This window comes from Henckelia pumila, chromosome 2 (assembly GCF_033568475.1).
Source record: "Henckelia pumila isolate YLH828 chromosome 2, ASM3356847v2, whole genome shotgun sequence".
Classification (NCBI taxonomy): domain Eukaryota; kingdom Viridiplantae; phylum Streptophyta; class Magnoliopsida; order Lamiales; family Gesneriaceae; genus Henckelia; species Henckelia pumila.
The window spans coordinates 193943370-193950016 of NC_133121.1; positions in this window are offsets into that span (position 1 = coordinate 193943370).

Sequence of the window (6647 nt, forward strand, 5' to 3'; positions counted from 1 at the left end):
GGATTGGATACAGTTACAACACATATAAGAGTCGATGCTTTGTTGTCAAGGATTCACCACATACTTGCGAGTGTGGATATCCTATGCGATCTGAGGAGATATTAGTGTGACGAATCTCTGGCCAGAGTAAATGATGTGTTTTAAGAAATAGTTTCTTAGTAGCACATGCGATGTCACTATTTGATCTTCAAGATGCATTGCATAGTTATCGAATCTCGAACGACTCTCGATTTACCAATGGTTGTTGATTCGATCGGGATATATGGATGAAGGGACCGTACTGTACGCTAACCAAAATCTATTGGTTCTTGCAGGCACTATCAGTGATACCTAGGGAATCATGGGGCGATGTTGCTAGGCGCTCTTACCATGATTCGATGGGCAAGTCGGAAATTGTTGTTCCGAGTCACAAGGAGTTGTGAGCCCACGGCTAGCTGTATCCCTGAACCATTGAGGGTCACACAGAGTAATGGATTTTTAATCCCCGTTGAGATAGTTAAATTTAAAGAGTTGAATTTAATGAACAAAGAAGTTGGACTTTTTATTTAAGAGTAGAGGAGTAAGATTTCCTAAAATGACATAGGGATGAGCATTTTTGGAAATCACTGAATTCGGATTCAGAAAAATTTATCTTGACTTTAAAAGGTGCAAAAATGGTTTCTGTGCACATTGGTGAAATCGGTTTATCAATCGGAGTCATGATGAATTTTATATTAATTTTTGAACATGCGGGCTTTGCTTGTCGGGCTTGAACTTATGACTAATGGGCCCTAAGCTGTTAGCGGCCTACATTATAAATAAGTTATTGCAGTACAGACACAACAGGTCACAAAATAATTTTCGAAAACCCTAATTTTATTTAGTGTGGCCGCCGCCCCCTCCCCTCTGCTCGTGAAAATCCAGTCTGTGAATTTTGAATTACAGTCTGGTTTAACGGATCAAATTCGTTAATTCTCTTCGTAGAAACTTCTGATAGATTTTCTAGTGCAATATATCAGAGGGATTAATTATCCGTTCGTGGACCTGATTGAAGAACAGTTCGTCCATCAGTTCCAGGGATATACAACAAGAGCAGAGTAATCTGTTGGTGTCCATAATCTCGATTCGAGATTGGAGGTAAAAATTTATAATTGTTATTTAATTTTTACACACACAATTTAATCGTAAAGTTTTGATACCCATTATGGAATCGTTCCATATAAAATTTTTAAACTTCCGCTGCACCGGGTATCAATTCTGATTGATCTGATCGCCGGGTTCTCCAACATTATTATGCATTATCTTTAGGATTTTATAATTATAATCCAACTAAAAAATCTTTAGTCTAATTCTATTAGGATTCCTAGTTTATTTTCTTCTATATATTGTAAACTTCTCATTCATGAGAGACAATTAACATAGTTCATATTATTGATTTTTATCACTCTAAAATTCTCTCTAGAATTTTGTCAAAGCTTTGCTTTGTTTTTTTGTTTTTGTTTTTTTTTTTTATCAAAATCAAACTTATCAAAGTTTAACAACTTTGTGGCATTTGTCAATTGATTATCTTCGTGGATTGTCAGAGACAGGTTCCTCTGAAGGTTCAGTTGTGATTAATTGTTTATCCTCGTGATTATCTGTTGCTAGTTACGGGTTCAACTAGAGCTGGATATCCGAAACTTACTTGTTCAAAAAGTCGGGACAAAATTAAAGAATCTTTTTGTTATTGGATTGAGGGTACGATTTTAATATAGTCGTGTTTGCCTTTCATGCATCCAAGATTCGCATCATCGAGGGTCCTCATTTCTTGCTTATGTGCTCTATAAATATGGGGTCGAGGGTCTTCATTTCTTGCTCATTTTGATTTCTTTCTCTTTCATTTTTAGCTAGTTTTAGGGCCTTTAGGACTGTTTATATAAAGGCAAGGGGGCGACGGAGCGCTGCCGGAGTTGTAGCGGAGTTGTGCCCAAGTTTTGGGGCTATCGCCATCAGTGGGCTGACGACGAACGCAGGTATGGTCCAAGTTTCTTAAAAATATTAGGAAGTATTTAATAGTTTAGTTAAGACTTTTAAAGTATGTTTAGTGATTCATGGATATTTTGCATTGTAATGTTGGACTGTAGATGCGGGGCATCCAGGAATATATTATTGAGGTACGTAAGTACTGACTGAGATTGTCAGCGGGTATGCATGCTTATGTGTTGCATTTATGTGTCATGATTTGCATGTTATTGCATGGATATATTATGTGGCATTCGCATATCATATTGTGTCTGTACATCTTTTGAGATGAACCAGTTGAGTAGGGTCGCTCAGCCTTGTTGGACGGTTGGGGCACTGAGAGTCACTCTGACCGACTGTTCATGCAGGCTCTAGTGTTTTCTCGAGGACATCCTAGATCCACGTCTAGTTAGGAATGAGTGGTTGGGTCTTGTGGTTTGATTGCCAGAGGCTACAACTCATGTCCTAGGCGCCAGTCTGAGCAGGTTGATACAGTATATCCCAGATACGAATACCCAGACATTTTCATATTGCAAGCATCATGTTTGTATGTTTACCCGTACTAGCGTATTTAGCTTTAACGCTCACGTTCAGTGTTTTTTGGACACCCCATTCAATGGGGCAGTTTCAGGTATTTTTCACCAGGACTTGGGATTAGGTGGTGACCAAGCAGAGCTATAGAAGTAGTAGCTAGGATTAAATATTGATTTATTTCAATTGGGTTGTATATTTGGAATTTGTTTACCGGTTGTATTCTACCGGTTCAATATTTAATTCAGCTTTCACAGTATATCTTTGATTATTGTTAATTGCATGCTTAATTAGGCTTTAATATCTGATTAGTAGTGGATCCAGGTTAGGGTCACTACAGGGACCAACTCCACTGGGTACATCCACATACTCACCGAGGATCACCGTAGCGTCAGTATTTTTCATCATGGCATCTCCCGGTGTCCGGAAATATAACAAGAACGTAGGGCTGAGCGACCCTATTCAGATGGCTATCTCGAAGGAGATTCGGATCAATATGAATATTCACTTGCAACATAATGTATAAAGCAGTAAAACATGGAACATGACACATAAAATACAATATATAAGAATGCATACTCGCTGACAATCTCAGTCAGTACTTATGTACCTTACTAAGACAGTCCTAGCAATACAAGTCTAGGGTCCAAGCCTACAAGGAAAAAATTATCATATCACTAAAGTTGGTCTAAATGCCTTAACTAAGCTAATATATACTCCATAAAACTAATAGGGATCTCGGACTATACCTGCATCCATCGTCATCCTTTTGCTATCGAAGGCCCCAACTCCTGAGCACCGCTCCACATCTCCTTTGGAAGTGCCTCGCTACTGACTGGGACCTGATTATAAGGCTGTAAATTCCCCAAATAACTCAAGACAAGAGAGGGAAGAAGTGTGAATGAGCAATAACTCCGAATCTCGGATGTCCTATTTATAGGAGATGTTCGGAAGCTCCGATCCCTGCATGCAAGCCACGTTCCGAATTGTCCTGATCGGAAGCTTTGATCTCATGCATGCGATTGTGTGTCCAAACGCTAGTGACACATCACTAATGCGCATGGCCTAACCTTCGGAAGCTCCGATATGACCCTATGTTTCTGAAATGCTTAGCTTCTGGTTCGGTGCTTCCGAACCTAGTTTGGAGGGTCCGAAATCTTAGGTGGTTCTGATTTCCAATCTATATCTAATCCAATTAAACATCTGGCTAATTAATATTATGATTCTTTAATCAAATTTTATCATTTAATCTTGTAAAACAGGGTACGGATTACTACAATGACCCACATACTGAACCGATCTTTGAATATCACCATCTTGGGTAACCCGCACATGTTGCCCTGTCGGTCCAGTGGGTGTCACATGGTGTAGTAACCCACTCCTGTTTAAGTAATTTAAGATTTCTAAGCATGAATAAATGGATAAAACATGATTAAGGAACCCTTAATTGAAGAAAACAAATAGAAAATCGGATTTAGGACGTTCAAAAATGGCCCGAAGGGCATCTAGTGTTCGAGTAGTTCGAAAGGTCCGAACTAGAGCTTAGGCCATTCGGAAGGTCTGGACCACTTCGTAGGGCAAGGGTGCAGTTCGGAAGCACTGAGATGTTCGGAAGGTCCGAATGTGAGATCAGAAGCTCCGAACTCCCTCAAACTGACATGTATGGGTTCTTGATTAATGATTTGACGGAGGTGAGTTTGGAAGCTCCGAAACCTCAGATCGGAAGCTCCGAACTATATTTGCACAGTGAATTGTCCAATCATAGGACACACGTTCGGTGAGTAAAGATCGGAAGGTCCAATCTTTTGGCTATAAATAAAGGTCAAGACCCTCATTTCAGATTGTAAATTCTATAGCTTCTATGTCATTCAATCTTTAGTTTTAAGGCTTTTTAAGATTCATCTCGAGGATCGGGCGACAGCGAAGTGCTACCGAGGGCATATCAAAGTTGTGCCTAAAGTTTGGGGTCATCGCCATCATTGGGCTAATGACGGGCACAAGTAATACTCTGAGATCTCTAATAAGTTTAGGAGTATATTTAGCTTAGTTAAGACTTTTAGAACTGTATAAGTGATACGGTATGCATTTTGGATCCTAGGTTGTTCACCTTGGCTTGACGTATAGAGGTACGCAAGTATTGACTGAGATATCTAGCTGAGTATGAGTTTTATGTGTTGCATTTTATCTTTCATGATATGCATATATTACTGTTCATATGTTGAATGTCCATGTATCACGTTGAGCTAAAACTCCTTCGAGATAGCCATACTTATAGTAGGATTTCTTAGCCCTAGTTTATGGACGATTGGACATCATGAGTCACAGTAGTCGACGAGTCGGGAGAGCTGTGATGTTTCCAGTACATTTCATATCCACGTTTGGATGATTGTGCTAGCTATCCATAGGGGTATTCCGAGTTGGTACTATGCACTCTGGAGACTCCAGTCTAAGCATGAGTTTTTCCTTGTTGATCAAGTTATCCAGTCCATGTCATATGCATGCACATATAGGTTTGTATACTCATAATTATGTACTGAACGATAGCACTCACGTCCTTGATTTTATCTTGGACACCCCATTCCACGAGGCAAGCTTCAGGTTGGATGATTCTCTCAGGAGTGGTCCTTGAGGTGAGGAGCAGTGCACCCTGATATTTCCGAGTTTGGTTTTGTTGTATTCTTTTGGGTTTCAGTATGCTACTCTTTTCGATTGGGTTGTATGAAACTAATATTTCCGTATGTTGGTTTAAGATTTGTATTGTACCGTTGAATTTTTTGTTGTTTATTTGATTATGTTTATTTAAGTTAATTTCTTGTTTAAGAATCTGATTAGTATGTGATTCCGGAGTAGGTCACTACTCACGGTACCCGATCATACAAGGAAAATACTAGGGCTGAGCGGCCATAGAAACAATAGGCTAAAAGATAACAGACTCAACTTGGTATGCCAATACCGCATACAAATAATGAACAATATAATCATGTTGGATCTCGGTTCTCTCGTACCCAAAAACGCACTGGAAGTTTAAAAATTTTATGTAAAAATTGAGCACTTGTGTAGCATTCGAAAATCATAAACATCCATAGAGTGTTTAAGAAGTTTTTACCTGTCAATATTAAAAGATTGATAATGGCTCCAACCAAGTTATAAACAACATAACTCTTGAATGATGGACCTCTTCTACAAGCTTCCAAGAGCACACCTTGCTCAAAAATAAGACAAGCTTCCAAGAGCACACCTTGCCAAAAATAGATTCTCCCTCAAATTAGGTCCACGACTAATCAAAATAGATCTACTCTATATATGCACTAGAATATATAGAGCATTTTTCATTGAAAATCTCTTGCCTCAACTTCATAAGATAAAAGACAAAAATTGGAGAATAAGTGAAAGAGGGTGTTCTGCCATATGGTTTGAAAGAGAGGAAGGAGAAATTTTTCTTGGTTCTTGGAGAAGTGTGTTATGACAAATTTAAAGCATGCATAGTATATTGTGCATCTTGTCTTGCAATCTCTCATCTCCTCTGTTACATGAATTGTAAGGGCCGAAAATATTAAGTTATTATTTATGAAATTTGAGAATTAAATTCCGTATTTTGGGCAAATATTGATTTGAGAAGTTATGGAAATTAGAGATTTAATTCCCGCACCGAAAATATTTAATTTGAGAATTTATGGATTTTGAGAATTAAATTCCGGGAATTCTTAAATTAAAAGAATAAATATTCGATTTGAATATTTATGGAAATTAAGATTAAATTACAAGTTTTGGGAATTAATATGATTTAATTCGAAAAGTGAAACCCGATCAGGGGTTGAGTTGAAAATATCGAAGTTGCAAAAGGCCGGGATTATTTAATTTAATCCAAACTTATTTAATTTTAATCCGAGTATATTTAATTTGGGAATATTTATAGTTTTGATTTAAATTCTAATATTATTAAATTATTTAGGATTGAAATTGAATTAAAAGAGGGCCGAGGATTGAATTGGAAATTATGAAGTCTCGAGGGGCTAAATTGCAAATAATTTGAATTTATCCTACTTTGAATTGAGGAGTCAGCTCTTTGACGTGGATGGAGCAAAATTCTTCAGAAGTGGTGAACAAAAAGTCTAGACCTCATTATTCCTATTGTC